Raw genomic sequence first — 20,889 nt, forward strand, 5'->3', positions numbered from 1 at the left:
ATCGATATGATCGGTTGTCTAGCTTCAACACACGAAAACACGGGTTTTCAAAGGTACAATTATGGTTGAAAAACAGGTTTTCAAAATTATAGCCATGGTTAAGTTGGTGAACCATGGCCACTTAGCCAGTATCCTACATCTCAACACGGTCCCAATCAATTGGTTCGTCTTTTAAGCCGTATTCTGATAGCTGGAGCCTGTTACGACCCAACTTCCCCATTACCGAAAGACCTGAAGACAATTAATACGCGATTATGTGATTTTGAATCATACAAATCAGATAATTTAACAAACTATCAAAACTGGGGTTACTTATGAGCCAAGTCTCAGTGGATACAAGTACAACATGTGCCTTTACTGTAGGGCTGTAAACGAGTTGAGCTTGTTTATCTTAACAAGCTGAAAAGTTGAGCTCGAGTTTGGCTCATAAAAAGCTCTAGCCAGCCTGTGGCTCAATGAACGGGATCCTTTAAATCTTTTTACACATTGAGTCATTGATTTATTAAAATAATATTTTTTTTAACATACACATAATGTACATGTTTTTCGATACCGGCACTCGCTATAGCAATCAACTGAGAAACCTCAAAATAAACCAAGTCGTAATATACCCAAAAGGTATCGAAACATGCTCGGTTTGTTGTTTTCTTGATTATTTAACTAAAAAAATTAATGATTTTTTTTTGCTTTTATTAAGTAACTAAAACTATTATATAAAATTTAATCAATTTAAAAATAATAATAAAACAACATTATTGGAAAAAAAATAACAAAAAGAAAAAAAACAAAACTAAAAAGAATGAGAAACAAAAAAAAAAGGTAATATACGGGGTTTAATTTAAATGAGCTTGACAAGCCATTTAGCGAGCAAGCCATGGGCCGAGCTGGCCCTGATTCGACTCGTTTACAAACCGAGCCAGCTTGGCTACGCTTGTTTAAAAACAAGATTTTTTCAAGCGAGCCACAAGGTTTTTAAATAAACCTTATATGAGTGTAATATTACTGGTTCGTTTGTTTGTTACAAATTAATAAAACAAAGCGTACAATAACCAGCATACCTTCGACTACTTTATAAAGAGCAGACCACCATCTATCCTTGGGAACGTGGGCCCGTTCAAGTGACTCTTCAATATCTTTATCATGTTCACCTTTCAAAACACCCTGAAGAGTAAAAACTGCATCCTTTGTTTTCTTCAGGATATTATTATCATCTTCGGTTTCAATCTGCGTGAGATCGTTTTGAGATGAACTGAGGCTAGAGGCAAGTGCGAACCGAGCAGCAGCTGCCCACCGCGTGGAGGCCAGCCACCTCTTCTGGCCATCTATTGCCACCTTCTCTGCTTTCTCTCCTTCTGCCCCGAATGCTAAGTTTCTCAGATATTGCGCATTTGCAGCCCCTGTACTTTGCACCATTTTAAAGAAAGCAGTTTGTTCGTCTTGCAGAAGTTTGACCGGGGCATCGTACTCAACAACCTAGGATAACAAATAAACAAACAAGCATACTGACAGCTTACGATAACAAACAAACAAACATACTCAACAACCTAGGATAATAAAAAAAAACAAATAACTCCTCTTTCGGTTGTGAAGAAATGGATTGCGTAAAGGAACCGATTTCATCCCGTTCAATTACGAATCGGTCAAAAGTCACCTAAAAGCGTATTTAAATGCATAAAATTTCCTGAATAACTCTATATAAAAAAGTAGACTGTTATTGAAAAAATCAATGATATAAAATCTGTGATCATATGTGTAATCAACATTATTTATTAGTATCTACCAAAATCATGTGATATTAGTAGAAATGGTAATTGTAATTCAATAATGTGAACAAGGGTCAATGCTATTGATAAAAGGGTCAGATCGAATGAGCAAACTCTAATTTATTAGCAAAAGGTCAAAGAACATATACTCTTCTAAGATTTTATAATAGGTATATTAAGAAAAGTAAATAGCTTTATTAGTAGGCTTTCTAGTCACATCTAACATTTTAGTTGTATAGGAAAAGGGGAAATATTGTTTCGATGAATGCTTATATACCTGACCAGCATCGAGCAGAAGAATACGGTCACAATCAATAATCGTATTAAGACGGTGAGCAATAATAATCATAGTACACGACTTGAATTCTTCATGGATGGTCTTTTGGATAAGTGCGTCTGTTCTAACATCAACAGCAGCAGTTGCTTCATCAAGAACAAGAATCTTTGATCTCCTTAACAATGCACGCGAAAGACTTAACAACTGTCGTTGTCCAACACTGAAATTCTCTCCAGCCTCTGACACCTTTAACACAACAAAAACAAAATTATGATAAACTCAAATAAAACAGCTTGCTTAAAGTAAATGCAAGAAACGGGAAATAATCTTGTACCTCAGCATCTAAACCCAATGGATTCCTCCTAATAACATCCTTAAGATGGGCCCGCTCTAAAGATTCCCAAAGATCCGGATCATTGTGCTCGTTGAACGGATCGAAGTTAAATCTCACAGTCCCTATAATAAACAATTATATTAATCAAGAAGAAAAACTTAAAAATTCAGGGTACAGACAGTCAAAGACAACCCAAATTAGTTATAACAAGAAATACAATATTTTATTTTTTGATAAATTATCCTAATTTACTTTTTTGTCCACTAGCAAGCATTACTTGAATGAATATTTCCAATAATCTGGTATCTACCTTCCATTTAGTTCTAATACTATCAATTTTTATAATCATGTTTCACATGCTAAAATTTATGGAAAAAGTGTTTCGGGCTAACCCGAATTGATACAAAATAACCGTTTTAACCCGGACCATTTTACCCTTCCCAATAGGGGCCAGATGAACCAGGTGTTCAGTGTTTCGTTTATGTTTGTTTATTTAGTAAACAAACATGAACAATATTTTTGTTCGTTTGTTTACGTTCAATCTTGTTTGTTAGTTTATGAATCCATTAACTATCTTTTAGCTTTGTGAATTGAAGTATTGCCCAATACAATTTAGTCTACTTATATCAATTTTTTAGGCCTAGCTTATTAATTTTCACATTTACTTTTCATTGGTGTTTGCTAAATTGTGTTCATTTATATTTGTATGTCTGATCGTTTATAACCAGTTGTGTTTGTTTACATTTGTGAACCATTCATTTATACTTTTAGTGAACGAACATGAACAAGAAAACTCGTTCAATTAACTGTTCATGTTCGATTGTTTATTCAGATAAGTTAAGCAAACGAACGCAAACATGCCCCTTTTGTGTTCGTTCAGTTTCTTTACTATATTAGAAGATTCGATGTACCTGAGAAGAGAACAGGCGCTTGAGGTATGATACCAAGAACCTTGCGGAGATCGGTCAACCCAAACTTTGCAATATCACAATTATCAATAATAATCTTTCCTCTTTCCAATTCCACAATCCTAAACAAAGCATTAAGCATACTCGACTTCCCAGCCCCGGTTCTTCCAACTATTCCCATCTTATCACTCGGAGGAATAAAAAAAGTCAAACCATGCAACACAGGAGGAAGTTCGGGCCTATACCGCAAAACAACATCTTCAAACTTTATAGAACCTGATGAAGGCCAGCCAGGTGGTGGTCGGCTATCTTCAATTACAGGTGGAGCCTCAGAAGGCAATTCAATATAAGTCCCAACACGTTCAACCGCATTCAAACTGTTTTCAGCTAAACTTGCCAGTCGAAGGACAGCTGTCAGTAAACTTGTGATGTTTAATGCATAACTTAGAAGTAAACCCATGGTGGATGCAAATGCTTCTTGGTTTCTTGCTTTGCCATTTTGCATAACTGCAAAAGTGGCGGTTAGCCAGATCATGAGACCGCCAACGGTTTCTAATCGGATTGCGAGCCAGCGGTTTGCACTCATGTTGACTAACGTGAACCGGATGTTATTGTCCATGGAGTTTCCATTAATCTTGGCCATTCGATCGTAGGCTTTATATGCACGGATGGTGGATAGACCGTTTAGTGCTTCCCCAAATTGTGCATAGACGGGAGATCTTGTGATGGAATCCATTCGTTTTACTTCACGGGCCGTGCTCTGAAGAAACCAAAAATCGGTAAAATAAATATTAAAAAAATACTGGAAGAAATGGTCGATTCGGGTTGTATTTTATCTCTTAGGTAAAATACATATTAAAAAGTTACTGGAAGAAATGGGTCGATTTGGGTTGTATTTTATCTCTATCAAGTCACATATGCCACATAAAAAAACTTACTTAAAAAAGAAACGGATCAAAAGGGTGGATCTAGGGGTGTGCATGGGTTGGTTTTGGACTCAAACCAAAGCAAAAACCGAAATTTCAGTTTGAGTTTTTAAAAATCGTTAGGTTTTGGTTTGGTTTTCGGCTTGGGATTGGTTTTGTCATTCGGGCTTGAAAGATTTTGGTAAAAAATAATTAGCCAAAAATAAAGAATTGAACCTAAACTTTGGGCCTAAACCTTTTGTTAATTACTAACTAATTAGTTGTAAAACATTTGAGGCTACAAATATACTTGGGTTGCACTATTTATTAAATTCTTGTGAATTACTTAAAAAGTAAAAACAAAAAATGAAAATCCACAATTCGTTTTTTTTTGTTTTATTTACATGAAAAACAAAGCAAAAGTTTGTTTTATATGAAAACCAAAAACCAAACCCTCGGTTTTTGTCTCGGTTTGGTGTTTTCGGTTTCATGCACACTCGTGGATCACAAGTTACCTAAAGTGTATTTTTGTTGCATACAACCTCTTAAAGCTAGACGTGCACAAATTAGGTTTTTGGCCCAAATCGGTTTGGGTTGGGCCAAAGAAAATCAAACCCAGTTTTTGAAGAAAACGATTCTGGTTCCAACCTGGTTTCTTGAGAGGAAAAGAATCGGGTTTGACTGGTTTGAAACCGGGTTTTAAGTGGTTCGGTCAGGTTTAACAGGGTTTGGCCCGGTTTCAAAATCAGTTCAGATCGAGCATATACATGTAAAACTTACATACCTGATAGTACAGATAAGCTGCATAGAACAGCAACAGAAGTGGCAAGATAGCCCAAAGAGACATGTGTTAGGATTAAACGCACACACGAAACTGAACACGACACGAAAGCAATAAACGAACACGAGGATTTAACGTGGTTCGGTCTAAACTGACCTACGTCCACGGGTGGCAACTAGGTATATCTTTATTGAGTGACCTAATATTACAAGTACATAATGTTGTTTATATAGAGACTGAACTAGGGTTAGTAAATTATTATGCAAGAAATCTAAACCGGGCCGAGCCCGACTGCCCACACCCGTCTCCTCTTTTGACTTCATATAATAAACCGGGCCAACAAGGCCTACGAACCCAACAATCTCCCACTCGGAGGCCTTGAGTACTCTCGTCTGCACTCCTGATTGTACTTCTGTAATCCGAACATTAAACTTCTTCTAGTTGCCACCGCCTTCTCATCAATTAACCTGAAGGCCCGTTGAAGCTCCCCGGAGCTCCAACACGTCAGTCATGGCTGAAACTGCCCCTGACCCGTTCTCTGTCCCTACCGGCTCCCACTGTAACGAACTACCGGATCCTGAGATAACCTGAGAACAAACACTCTCCATATTCAGCAAGTAATTCATTGGAGAGACTTACAGCTGGAATACTGGTTTTCTTAATCCACTGTCGACCTGGAACTGTAACTGAAACACGACCTGTGCTCCCACTGTCACGATGTCCCCCAACTGATTTAACCTTCCTAGCTCGTTCATCCTGAATCTTCACTTTGGCTCTGGGTTTGTTACTTGCAAAACGAACCTTCTTCTGCCCACGAGATTCTGTGAACCGGACTTTGTCTTTCACCAAAACTGGATCCACTCCTTTCGGTGACATATCGACCATATACAACGAACCCATTTTCTTGCCACGAGCAACCACGAGATTCCCTTTGACTACTTTCCACTGCCCATTCCCGAACTTAATATCGTGCCCTTGGTCATCCAACTGCCCAACTGAAATCAAACGTTTCTTCAAACTTGGAATAACCCTCACGTCTTTCAAAGTCCAAGAAGTACCGGCTGAAGTTATCAAATCAACGTCTCCCATACCCGTAACCTCTAAAATATCATCATTCGCTAGTCGAACCTTTCCAAAATCCCCAAATTTAAGATTCTTCATCGTTTCACTACAGTGAGTGGCATGAAACGAAGCACCAGAATCCATCACCCAAGCATCAACGCTACTCTCAACACTACAAACCAAAGCCTCATCACTACTGACCCCGTCATCTGTGTCGTCTTCTGTAACGTTCACCTCTTTCTTACCATTCGGACACTGATTCCTGAAGTGTCCTTTCTCTTTACAACCCCAACATTCAATATCCTTACGAGTCTTAGACTGACTCCTCTTCCTGCTCCCACTGCCTCGCTGTTTTCCCCTACCTCTACCTTCTGTGACTAGCATATTGCCTGATGATTCACCTGAACTTCTGCGTCTTGAATCTTCTCCCAGAATCAGATCTCGAATCCCATCGAAAGTAATATTTGTAGACGAACTACAAACTGCAGTCACTGTTTGCGACCAACTGTCGGGCAAAGAGGATAATAACAAGAGGCCTTGAACTTCATCATCAAACTTAATGTCAACTGACACTAAGCGGGACAAGATCGAATTAAGATTATTGATATGAGTTGTAACTGATCCACCCTCTTTCATTCTTGTTGTCACTAGCTCTCGGATAAGATAGACTTTATTCGCTGCCGAAGGCTTCTCATACATGTTGGATAGTGCGTCCATCATACCACAGGCTGTGGTTTCTTTCATGATGTTAAACGCCACATCTTCCGACAATGACAATGTAATGCAAGCCCTAGCTTTTTTGTCTAACTTCTTCCAATCTGCTTCTGACAACTTTTCTGGTTTTTCATCCTCAAGCACTACATCCAAGTCTTTCTGACAAAGTAGTGCCTCAATCTGCATCTTCCACCAACCAAACTTCTGTCCGTCAAACTTCTGTATCGAAACCTTTCCGTCTTCTGCCATAACAATGACTAAAACGAAAAACTGGATAAAAAAAACAGAGACAGACACAGCAACACGAGCCTGAACTTAACGACTGTTCTACTGAACTCTGTTAAAAAATCAACCTATTTAAACCGCAGCGGAAATACGAACTGTAAATCAGAAACTGAAATTTTAAACTGAAACGATAAAACCTGACAAACGCGGTTGGCAACTGGTTATCCGTTTCTTTAACGCTTCTTCTGACTTGACAACTGTTTTTCAACAAAAATAGGATCTTGATTCAAACTTTCATGTCTCGTACTATGCTTCACCGGAGCTGATCAGAAATAACGAACCAGCAGCTGCGGAACCCTAATCAGCGGCGGCGGAACTGTAGCGGCGGCGGCGGTACTGTAGCAGCGACGGCGGTACTGTAGCGGCGGCGGTACTGTAGCAGCGGCGGATGGTTTGGCGGCGATTCGGCTGGTTTAACGTGTTCTTCGCGTGATCTGAACCTAAGCTCTAGATACCACTTGTTAGGATTAAACGCACACACGAAACTGAACACGACACGAAAGCAATAAACGAACACGAGGATTTAACGTGGTTCGGTCTAAACTGACCTACGTCCACGGGTGGCAACTAGGTATATCTTTATTGAGTGACCTAATATTACAAGTACATAATGTTGTTTATATAGAGACTGAACTAGGGTTAGTAAATTATTATGCAAGAAATCTAAACCGGGCCGGGCCCGACTGCCCACACCCGTCTCCTCTTTTGACTTCATATAATAAACCGGGCCAACAAGGCCTACGAACCCAACAACATGGTGCTCAATAACCCTATGAGAACAAAGGTTGACAAAAGTTGTGAAACTTGACCCAAAAACATGTTCACAAACGGGGCAACATTTCGATCTATATCACCAAGATCTTTTGCAAATCTGTTAATAATCCGTCCAAGTGGGTTGGTGTGGAAAAAGACCATAGGTGCCCTCAATATGGAGTTAAGCATAGCATTGTGCAGCTTTCGAGCTGCATAAAGACTTGTCATGATTAACCAATAAGAATTCCCTAATGTCACCATAACCTGAAAACCAAATTGTAAATACATAAGTTTTGAATAATATTGAATATTAACCCATGTAATTAACTAATAGTAAAAGGGATTAGATACACACTTGACCAAGTGATAGAAGTGCATAGACGATATTATAAAACAACGAGCTGTGTGTCTTTGGAGTGCTTTCATCTGTCCAAATACTTAACCATGTGCTACTCAATATTCTTAAAGTTTCGGTTGTGGTATAGCACCCGAATAGTATACCCACAACCCACCAGCCTCCTAATGCATCTTTATACCTGAAATAAGATAAAAGACAAAAAGAAAAACAAAATAAGTAATTTCTACATTATAGGGTGGTTTTGGGTTAAAACCGAACAAAAAACCAAAAATTCAGTTTTTGAGTTTTCGAAGACCGTTTGGTTTCAATTTTTTGGATTTCAGCTTGGATACAGTTCGGTTTTAAGGTTTGCCATTTAGGCTTGAAATTTTTGAGCAAAAACAAGTTGGCCAAAAATGATGAACTTGGGCTTAAAATTTTGGGACTAAGTTTTTTTTGGCTTAAAACAAGTTGGCAATAGTGAGGAGCAATGGCTGCTAGGGTTCTGCTGGCTGTGTTTCAAGCTTTTCCGGCGAGTTGAGGCTATATCTAGCAGGGAGGTGGCAATAAAACTAACGAAGTTAGTGCTCCGTTAGTTAGGGACTGACAAAAAAAACGAGGTGAAAGTTGGGAGTGGTGGGTAACAAATCGAAAGTTGGGAGTGTTATCAGCCAACGGGTGAAAGTTGGGAGTGTTAATAACCAATATCCCTTAATTAATTGATTGTTATACAATTGGGTAAGAATATTCGGGTAACACCCTTTATTAATATCTTATAATGGGTTGCATATTACTTAAAATTCAAAATTAAAAATGAAAATCCATCAACTCGGTTTGTCTTTCTGGGTATTTATTACACGGAAAACCGAAAGTTCAGTTGTTACGAAAAAATAAAACTAAACTGTCGGTTTTTGTTTGGGTTCAGTTTTTATGTTTGGTTTTTTCAGTTTCATGCACCAACTATAAATAGTCGAGATTTGCACAATAAACTTTAATAAGTGTCTTACCTCTTTAAAACATTGAAGCTCACAACACCTGTTTCCCTTTCCTCTTGTTTGATAAGAACAGATTTGGTTTCTTTCTTCTTCTCAGAATCTTTAACTAACTCACCATTAGCAACAGGTTTTGATGTCTTTGAATCAGAATCTCCTACTTCTTCTTGTTCTTCCACATATTCTTCCATTTTGCCTGCATTCTCCATTAACCTCTGAAAAAGTACACCGTTCTGTGAGAGTTCCTCATATGATCCCTCCTCTTTCACCATGCCTGCATGGACCAACATGATCCTATCTACCTGTGAAAGAAAATGTAACTGATTTGTAACTAGAACTCGTGTTTTTCCTTTTAATTCTTCTTTGATACATTTCTCAAAAACCTGGTAGTTACATGCACCATAAGCATAAAGAGAAGTTAATCATATGATCAAGTCATTAAAAGTAGCAGTAATTACATAATTTTACCTGTCTGCCCACGTGAGCATCGAGAGCACTTAAAGGATCATCAAACACATATACATCTGAGTTGGAGTATACAGCTCTAGCCATTGAAACTCTTTGCTTTTGTCCTCCACTAATATTCACCCCTCTTTCACCAATCTCAGTAAGATCACTGCCCTAATAAATATTTAATTTTAGACAAAAAAATAAAGTGAAAAAAACTTGAACATTGATGAAACACAGTGATACTTACAGGAAGCACTTCTAAGTCATGGTGCAAGGCTGTTACATCTAGTGTCTTCTCGTACTTATCACGTTCAAATGGGGATCCAAACAATATGTTGTCACGTACCTGGAAAATAATTGTATTATCAACCCGTTAGACCTAACTAGCACTTAATATTCATTATTGATGATTATAACTATAGTATTATACTAGAATATGAACTTACTGATTTGGGTTATGTTTTGTTTTGTTACTAGCAAGCCATTTTTTTAATTAAAAAAAAAGTAGCTAAAAGGGAAACGGGTCCGTTGAAAGTTGAACAAAGTGTATTTCGAATGCATACAAACTACTACATTGTTTTCTTTTTCTTTTCAAAATATTAGATTATTATTGCAACCATATACCATGCACAAACGTTTTATATAACATGGACAAGAGGACTTTAACTCAACCGTCCCCCAATGTGTTTCACCCTGTATACAGAAGGTTTGTGATTTGACCCAAACCCTTTTGACCCGTCTTTAGACGAACCGTTCGTAACTGTTCAGCGGGAAGTTCGTTTATGTTTGCTTATTTAATGAAAAAAAAACAAACATAAACATAATTTTTTGTTCATTTAGTTAAATGAGCGAACATGATCAAATGTCCAGTTTGTTCATTTATGTTCGTTAACATGCATTATCCGTTTACATACATTTGTGTTCGTTTGTTTGCATATTCAACAATATTTTAAGGTCGTTTTATTAAATTAAAATATCGCCATTCACAATTTAGTCTGATTTTTTTTATCTTTTAGGTCCAAGATATTGATGTTTGTTTGTCTATGTTAAGTTATATACTTATATATGTTCATGTATGTTAAGTTATACTCGTTTACATGGTGAATCGTTTTTATAATATCAAGAAACAAACACGAACAAGAAACTTCGTTCATTAATTGCTTGTGTTCAATCATTTATTCGGTTAAAGTTAAACGAACGAAGACAACCCTGCCTAGTCCGTGTTCGTTAGGCCTACCTGTTACCCAACACTGTCTATTTTGCAGTGTCTAAATTCAAAATAGATATGAAATTAACAAAATTCATCACATACCGTTGCATTGAAAATCCACGAGACTTGTGGGACGTAAGCAACCGTTCCTCTAATAACAACATGTGCATCACTAACGGGAGGAAGTTCCCCAAGCATAGCAGATACAAGCGATGTCTTTCCCTCCCCAGTACTTCCAACAATTGCCACTAGACTACCCGTTTGTATATCTAAGTTTATGTTTGACAATGTAGGTCTTTCCGACTGCAGCAAGTAAAAGAAAAGTAAATACACGCTCCATAGGCCTGTAAACGAACTGAACATTCAGTGAATCGTTCAAAGGGAAGTCCATTTATTTAATAAATGAGCGAACATGAACAAGAATTTGTGGTTATTTAGTTAAACGAATGAACATGAACACACGTGCTGTTCGTTCATTTACGCTCGTTTATGTTCATTAGTCTGTTTTATAAGTTCGTTAAGTAGCGTTCGCTTATTATTTTTTAGGTCCAACAGATTGATGTTCATGTTTACTTTTAATCGGTGTTCCCTCGGTTTTGTTTTGTTTATCTATGTTCAGTTATGTAGCTATGTTCGTTCGTTAACAGTTCGTTTATCCTCTTGGCATACGAACATGAAGGAGCACGAACACACTTGTTTTTTTTAACGAACAAACACACACAAAAAGAACGTTCGTTAAATTGTATGTGGCCGGTCGTTTGTTAAACGAACAAATACAAAAATGCCCAGTTTGTGTTCGTTCAGTTCTTTTACAAGCCTAACACTCTGAATTGTGAAACTTAAAAATGGTAAAGACAAGACCTTTGAATCCCATGAAAAGGATCCATTTTTAATCGAGATAGCAGGAACCCCTGGTTCTAGAGGTGGGTTTGGAAGAAGAATTCTCTCATCAGCTAGAAGTAGGTCTTCCAAACGTTTCAAATGACACATTGGCATTTACAACCTGCAAATAAAGTTATTTAAATATTGACACTTGAAATGAATATAAAAGTAATAATAATAATTGATTAACTAATTGCACAAAACCTAAGTAATCATATTTGGAAGCATGAAGAGTGGAAAACGTAGGACCGCAAACAAAGAAAGTGATGTGAAGGCTCTGGCAGGTGTCAACTCTCCTCCAAGTAATGTAAACAACCCGAATGAAACCACAATGACCACCACCGGTATACTATTTAATATAAATGTATTCAACTGCAATAATACAATAATTAACAATAACTCGGATCATAATATCAGGTAGAAATATTTAATGTGTACATGATATTTGCTCGGTAACATACCGCTCCTAACATCTGTACTTTTCGAAACCATGATAACTCTTCGGTTCTCACACTTTGAACCTTTTTTTGGAAACTATCCTCCCACGCATAGCATCTGAAACATAAATTAGATCAAACCAATATAATTTAGTTTTTCAAATTGTTTTCATTAACAAAGATGGTACTGTAAAGGAAAAATAAAAAAAAATTAAGAAAGAGACTTAAGCCTGTAAACGAGCTGAACGAACATAAACAGAGCATGTTCGTCTCTGTTTGTTTAACTTTAACCAAACAACAATTAAACGTATGGGGTCTTCTTGTTCGTGTACTTTCGTTAAGAAAATGAACGTGTTCGTTTATGTCCATTCGTTACTGTATAAATGAACGAACATAACTAAGCTATATTAGAACTAGAGTTAATTGTGATGTGGCTGAAAAGTTTAAATGGAAACATTAATGACCGTAAACTAACATAAATGAATGTAAATCAACAAGATTAAATGAACGAATGCTCACGAACATAAATGGAAAAAACGAGAGATGTATTCATGTTCGTTCGTTTGACTAAATGAACGAAAAGAAAATTGGTTCGTATTCGTTCATTTCTTAAAAAAGCGAACTTGTCGTCGAACGATTCATGATCAGTTTACAGAACATTCAGTTCATTTACAAGCTCTGTGTGTGAGTTCGTGTGTGTGTGTGTGTGAGAGAGAGAGAGAGAGAGACTTGACAGTGTCCATGGCAGCTAAGATTTCATTCATGAGACCGATTCTCTTGTCAGTTCGCTGCAGTCCTTCTTTAGACATTCTTTGCATATTGCTGATAACCAAGGTCTGTTTCCAAATAATAAACGTGTTTAAAATAAACTTTACATTCATATTATAATGTATGCATGTGTGAATATCTTTGTACAATTGTACCTGTGTGGGGAACATGAGAACTAGCAATAACGCACCAAGGATTGAAGCGACACCCAGTTGTTGGTAGAGAAGAACCAACGCGATAATGATACGGAAAGGGGCAGACCACAAAGTGTGGAGTGACTGGGATACTTGCTGTTGAAAACACGATAAAAATATTATTCTTCATAAACTAATTAAAATCAATACCCTTACACTCAATGAACCCTTTTATTACATATATAATTTTATCTCTGATTGGTCAAACTGGTAAAGTAACAAAATTAGCTAAAAAGGAAACATTAATGGGTCAAAATTCGCACAAAGTGCATTTCTAATGCACAAAACCTCCTAAATCTTTTGTAATTCAAAATATCATAATAGTTTTTATAATCATATTGGCACACTAATTGTTTATGAACACAAACTTTAAATATTGGACAAAAAGTGTGTATTTGTTTCAAAATATACGACTCAATAGGACACAAATGTTACTGCAACATGCCTGGAGGGATTCAGAATCAGTTGTCATCAAGTTGGTAATCTTCCCAGATGCAATCTTTCTGCGACTCTCATTAGTAAGCCTTAGTGTCTTCCGGAAAACTGCAGCAATCTTGAAAGAAATCACAGGTTCAAACAAAAAAGTATGAAAGATAGCATTTATAAATAGATGATAACAGAAGAAGCGCATGCAGGAATTAAAATGCAACACCTTCCCAAATTATTTTTTTGATATTTTGCATGTCAATTTCCCAAAACATTTCAAAAGAAACAAGCAGTTATGCACATGATGAGAGTCAAGTTGTTACCAGAGTAGAACGAAGGCGGTATCCAACACGCATCACATTCTGAAAATATTGAGCCTCACAGAGCACACCAAGTACCTAAATTGATAACCAGTATAAGTGTATAACTATCTTTAAAATTAAGTTAAAATGATTTAGTGGAAACAGAAGATACATTTCCTTAATTTTACAAAAGAAGCATACAGATCATTTAATTAGAAAAGAATGACACTAATATAAAAGAAAGTTATAGAACTTGTACCACTCCAACAAAAATTAAGAATGCATAGATGTAACCAATCTGAGCTGGAGCACGTTCTTGCATAGCCTGAAAAGTATAAACAGTTAGAACAGAAATTAGGGGAGCTAGTTAAAGATATGAAATGAAATTACAGCAGCTAATAAGTTAGATACAGAGATGCAAAAAAACCTAACTCACCAATTTACAGCAGCTAATAATTTAGACACAGAGATTCAAAAACACAAGCTATCTAACTCACCAATAACAGCTGGTTCAAAATCAGTGGCCCGACAAATTGCGAAAGATCATTGCCAATCTACAAAGAAAATCACCAAGTGTAAGCTAATTGTATTACATTCATAAAACCAAAGAAGAACCATTATTATTTTTATCATATCTAATGTTCATTGCTCGGTTCAATGATAAGGACTCGCGTGACACATTGAGTTCAAAAGATGTCCATATTGCACAAAACTCATCAGAGAGGCAAAATTCATGATATTCAACAATTTTTATTTTCATAGATTTATTTTATTAAGTCAACAATAAATATGTTTCTATATATATTAAAAACATATGAGATTCAAGACTATGAAAATATTCATATGATACCTTCCAAAAGCCTCCCCACCAAAACCTGTAATCAAACAAACATGAAATATTCAAACTTTCTCGATCTTATAAAAAAAATATGTAAAACGACCTACAAAACTTTGTAGCAAAATGTCATTATACAAACCTTCCTCCAAGACTACGATGTAAAGCCCTTAAAAGCCATGGTTTAGGTTTACGAAGCTCTTCTGCCCAATATATTTGGAATCTGAAGGCAAAAATATGTAAATTCATCATTAAGAATGAAAAATAGCATCAGTTAAAAAAAATGTAAGCAGAAACAATAGCATACCTGCTGTTTAGTGTTTCTGTCTGGTCCCATGTATCCAGTTTCCATATATCTTTTTCTGTAAGAGGTCTTTTGTATCCCAAAAGCATGAGTGGATCCATCCAAGAGAAGAAGATACCTAAAAAGAAACATGGAAATATATCATAAATAGATGCAATAAAGTATGTCATCAAAAGGCTAAATAAATGGTTTTGGTAGACAAATTTTTAACATGTAAACTTACTAGATATAATGTTGGTATGCCTCTCGGGACAAATTTGCTCCCTATCAGCAAGTTCTTCATATTCAGCATCATCCAAAGACTCGGCCCGTATCGGGGTATAACCCAGATAAGGATCCAAATTAGGAAGATAGACAAGCAAGCATAGTCCAAACAGAACCTACATCAAAGAATATATTATATATATGAGCTCTTGATAAACCAGTTTACAATCCAAACATACTACAATCATGTTGCATTCCATTATTGATATTGAAAATCAAAAATAGGCTTAAGTAGAAACTAAGTTATAAGAGTGAAATTCTTGATGCTTTTTTAGGGTTTTGATATTATGATGATTAGAAATGCACGTAATCGTGCTGCAACCAAAGAGTTTAACGCCATTATCGATGGTTTTAAATAAAAATTGAAGTTATAATAGTTAGAAATAAAATACAGAATGTTGGACACATATCTCATAAAACTCAAGTCTCTTATAATGGAACCTCCACTTTATTTTCATAAGGATATTATTAATCAATGTTTAGTGGAATTGCTATTTGAAATTAGAACCAAAGGACAATACAATAAGTTCAAAATTACATCAACGAAAGTAACAAAACAAAACAAAAATAACTACACAATATTAAGAACATCTAACCTGTATAGCAACCTCACTGAAAAAGAGATACAGAGCATCTCTGCAAAGAACAAGTTCAATCATGAAATGATGAGTCCACTATATAGTTCTTTGTTCTATTTGCAAGAAACTTCAAGTAATACAGAACATAGGGCAAACCTAGTGTAATATTTTCTCACAGAAAGCACAAGATTGAACAGCACTGCATCTCCAAGCAAAGCATAAACGACACCGAACCTCACAAACCAACGGACTTCATAAACATAAACCATTGTTTCAAGACCGATCATGATCAGCATACAGCACCATGTAAAAGCCTTAATAAGTAAGGTAACAATCTGCAATGATAGATGAAAACAGAAACATATAACTCACACTTGTATGTAATTTGAAGAAAATGTATACAAAAAGAAACAAACCTCATATGGAGCAAGACCAGTCTCTCCATCAACATTGAAAGCTGAAATGCCCATTATCAGTCTAAACAGAGGCTCAGCAGTACAGTACAAAGCCAACAACCCGAGCCAATAATTGTAGAGATTTGACCTCAGTTTAAACCTTCGCACTTTCAAATTCTTCTTTGTAACCCATATCCTGTATATGCAAACTCCCAAAAGAACCAAATGGGAAATACCAGTGACCAAAGAATCAGTTGCACAGGGTGTGTACGGTCCGAATTCATTTTCAATTGCTGTTGCCCACACACCATTTTCCACTGGTCGACAATATGAATCTAAGGGCTTAAAACCCATCTTCCTCTGCTTAAGATGAACCAACTGCCTCTAAATTGTCAGTTCATCTTTTGTTTTTTTCCCCTTCCCTGAAAATCAAGCATCATAAACCACTCAGATTCTTAAGTCTAAAGTTTTAGGTCGTCACATTTATGGGAACTTCAACTGCATGTTTGCAAAGATAAATGAAACTACAACAATAATCAGTTTCGAGAGTTTAGCAAGAACCAATTATGATTGTAATTTTCTAGTCATCTATGATCAAAGTAATTGCAATAGGAGACTCTGCAAGAAATCTGATTATTAAGATAAAATGTGCAATTACTAAACTAGCTATCCAATTGTGATACTTGTAATCCAATAAATCATTTTGAAAACATAAATCCAAACATAACTTTTACATGAGCTCAAATACCAAACTCACACACTCATATCATGCTTTTAGTTGAACATCAGGAAAGGAAAAACATGTGAAAACCACTATTAATTTCTATCTTTGTACTTAGATGAAATAATCCAGAGTAATCATGTGTTAATTCATCCTAACCCTATCTTAAACCCTATAACAATCCAATCTAATCCATTTAAAATTGGTCTTCAAACTATTGAACACCAAATTCAAAAACCACAACTAATTTCTATCTTAGCATCTTTGTATTCACGTTAAAAAAGAAAAACCGTGTAAATCACGTTTGAATTCATCCTAACCCCATATTAAGCCCTAGAACCATCCAATTCAATTAAAACTTAGTCTTCAAACACGTGAACAACACTAAACCGATTCCATTAAACAGTGCAAATCAGTAATAATAATAATAATAATAATAATAATAATAATAATAATAATAATAATCATGAAGGAAGAACAGCAATCGCGTTCAGTTGACGTGTCAAATCGTGTTCATCACCTGTTAATTCATCCTAAGCTTATATTAAACCCTAGACCAATCCAATTCAATTAAAATTTATCTTCAAACAACACTAAACAGCGCAGATCAACGATAATAATAATCATGAAGAAAGAAGAGTCATGGCGTTGAAACTAAGTAACAGACGAACATGAATACTGATGGTTAAGCGTTAGAGTGATTAGCGTAGATACGATACGATCAACAATGAATGAATTAATTACCTGCAAAATTGAGATCTGTGGAACAAGGAGTGACTGCCACAGAAAGAAAATAGATGATGATGATGATTAGGTTAAAAAGGTGAATTTATCGGCGAATATGATTGAATGAATGGACGGATGGAGTTGGAGGAAAGTGACAAACAAAAAGGAAGGTTTTAATCCACACTGATGCTTGCATCTTTTTCTTATCTTCTTTCTGCTCAGGAGTCAACTTCCCATAATATCATCGTCATTTTCATTTTCGCATTAATGTTTTAAACACACGTGACATCAACCTTTCATTTTTTATTTCACTTTACACTAAATGCTTGCTTAACTATCATAGGCTAACAAGTTATACACATAGACACCACTTAAAGTTCATGTGGGACCTTGGGGAAAAAAATGGTTATTACATGTTATACACATCGTATAAGCCACATAAGTTTATTTCCTTGTATGATATGGCGCATTAACACGAAAACAAAAGTGACTGATGTGATTATTAATAAAGTCATATGACTCGTTTGATCATTTTTGATTTGTCAAATACATTTTTACATGAGTGATAATAATACGTAAGTTGAACATGTGGTAGTTGATATGGCGCATAATGAAATCTTGTCATGTACGGGTTTTGCCCCTGTTACACTCTAGATGCCTTCATTATTGAAACTCTTAACTTAGTCACATGATTAGTTATACTTTAGCCATATTACTATATATACAGGGATTTGGATCTCAACATACAGAGGTCGAAATGTATAGCACAAAAAACATTTGCCTCTTTTCTTTTCCATCGTTTTTTTATAGTTTTCAAAGTTCAAATTTTAGAATATTACAACTTATAAATAATTAATAACATGCAAATATGAGCAAATAATTAAAAGTTACTAGTTAGTGCATTAGGTAAGATATTTAGTTAATTAACATTAGTTGTGATAAGGGACGTTTTACCTAAACATTCAATTTTAGATACAAAAACGTAAGAAACATATAATTTACTTCTCCATACTGCATTACAGATTTATTGATAGAGAGAAAGAGAGTGTGATAAGCACTTATAAAAGTGATTTAAAGATTATAGATAACAAAAAATATAATTGTTTATGTAATTCAGTTATGATAGTTATAAAAGTGATTTAAACATTACAGATAACAAAAGATATAATTGTTTATGTAATTCAGTTATGATAGTTTGCTATTTAAGCTTGGTTATTTAATGACTTTTTAGCTTGCGTATAATATTTTGATCCATTTAACTTTAGCAACAAATGGTTATTTTTGATTTTTGGCATATAACAACAATTAAAGTTGCACACCTAAGACCATAGGGCATGCATTCATGCTTCTTAACTTTATGTAGTCATCACATTATATAATTTATCTCATTTCACTCCACCTCACCCTAAGAAAATTGTGACCCCCCTTTACCTCTCTTTATTTTATGTAAATTTGATTCTTAAATTATTATGTGTGTATGTAGAGGATTTTAAAATCCGTTAATATTTTAGCCCACCATGCATTTCACTCTTTAACCCATGAAGGTAATTGTATGCCACTTGTTAGCCACATTAATAAGAGTGAATGTAGTGGGCGACATACTGTTGGTTTTTTAGGGCGATATAGGGTCGAGTTGTGGGTTCTATAATAAAATAAGTGTGTGTGGGGGGGGGGGGTGATTTTTGAGCTGCAAACTAATACACCCCTAAAATAAAAATAGCTCATTTGCTCGTATCAAAAATCTCTCATTTTATAGCCTTCCATAAATATAGAACTATGAATTAAAAACCAAACTTTCTTTCCCTCACACATTTACTATTTATTTTTGAGAGTTTTTATTAACCCAAATATTGGGGGGGTGATTTTTGAGCTGCAAACTAATACACTCCTAAAATAAAAATAGCTCATTTGCTCGTATCAAAAATCTCTCTCATTTTATAGCCTTCCATAAATATAGAACTATGAATTAAAAACCAAACTTTCTTTCCCTCACACATTTACTATTTATTTTTGAGAGTTTTTATTAACCCAAATATTTTTCTCTTCATTTTTTTCGTTCTTTTAACTTCTTTCAATGTACAAACAACATAAATTTCAGTACAACACCCTCGCCAACCGCCGCCTCCATCTTCGGCATTGCCGCACCACGTGGCAGACGGTGCGAGTGTTGGTTCAGAACGGTCGCTGGCCACCACACCACGGCTCGATCGCTAACTAGATTTGGGTCTTAATCTATCATTTTTATTCGTGAATTGATGGATAGGAGAAAAATACATACCACTGACACCACCACCACGTGCGGTCGCCATCACCACCACTGCCACCCATATATGTTTTGGTATAGTTTTTCTTTTATTTCATTTATTAGTGTGCCACAACTAGTGAGTTAACGTGGCCAACCCGTATGCGCGGTTTAACGCTTTCACGCATGTTTTATACGATTTTAACGGTTCTAGCGCAATTTGCAAGGCTCGAAAACTAGTTTTAGGCATAATAACGAGGTTAGTATTTGAACCACAATTAAAGTAGCACTCCAAAGCTGAATATGTACTCTTGACCTTTTCGACCATGACATGTTTTGAGAAAAATACCGAAACCAATTTATGATATTTGTGTAAATGAGCTTTTAACTCAACTATTATCAGAGGGAAAGTGAAGATTTGGACTGCAAATCGCAAGGTCTTAAGTTCGAATCCGACCTTAACCGTGTGTTATTGCATTGGGTCTTCGAACGAGTTTTTCCCGAAACAGAAGATGAAAGGATTAGACTACCAGCGTTGTTAGTGATCAGAAGCATATAAGATCACTTTTGCTATTGGATTACCTCGAATATATGGGTTTTATTTATTGGTCATTAAAAAAAATTGACAAGCACGATCAATCATGTGGGTGTGCATCACATAATCTTCTTATACGTGTCACGTGCACAAGTGACACACACGTATCACTTGATATTTTAAGTCAAAACCGCAAAAGTCACTAGATACGATGTGTGTGTGGTGCGTGGTCCTATCTAGATAAAAATGATTTTATGTAATCGTTTCTATAAATACTTTTAGTTTAATGAAGGGTGCCATATAAAATAAAAGGATTTAATTTGTTTTCACATATTAATCACATACCTTGATTTAATTTAATTAAAAGAACTAACGGAGGTAGCCATAGATGATGAAAAGTATGACCAGAGTGATTTTTTAAAATATTATGATGGAGCATAGCTGATATAAATATAAAACATGTTTTATGTAATTTTATCTTTATTTTCAAATAACACTCTACTTAGGCA

The 20,889-nt window shown here is 35.7% G+C and overlaps 1 pseudogene across 1 annotated transcript; it reads right to left on the reverse strand.

Moving 5' to 3' along the window:
• Positions 1-17,653, reverse strand: LOC143562223 (ABC transporter C family member 2-like; annotated as a pseudogene). The gene is made up of 29 exons (XR_013140447.1): positions 17,622-17,653; positions 16,178-16,578; positions 15,918-16,096; positions 15,780-15,819; positions 15,143-15,299; positions 14,923-15,037; positions 14,758-14,838; positions 14,631-14,655; positions 14,278-14,334; positions 14,040-14,105; positions 13,802-13,876; positions 13,498-13,605; positions 13,014-13,148; positions 12,820-12,926; positions 12,115-12,208; positions 11,858-12,025; positions 11,633-11,774; positions 10,874-11,074; positions 9,809-9,907; positions 9,580-9,732; positions 9,127-9,494; positions 8,138-8,318; positions 7,786-8,046; positions 4,972-5,034; positions 3,286-4,042; positions 2,375-2,496; positions 2,041-2,286; positions 1,059-1,473; positions 1-231 (listed from the first exon to the last, which is right to left on the reverse strand). The product of XR_013140447.1 is annotated as an ABC transporter C family member 2-like (transcript).
• Positions 17,654-20,889: the final 3,236 nt, after the last annotated feature.

This window comes from Bidens hawaiensis, unplaced genomic scaffold (genome assembly GCF_021521415.1).
Source record: "Bidens hawaiensis isolate Kalapana, Puna unplaced genomic scaffold, B.hawaiensis_p1.1 tig00020919_1, whole genome shotgun sequence".
Taxonomy (NCBI): domain Eukaryota; kingdom Viridiplantae; phylum Streptophyta; class Magnoliopsida; order Asterales; family Asteraceae; genus Bidens; species Bidens hawaiensis.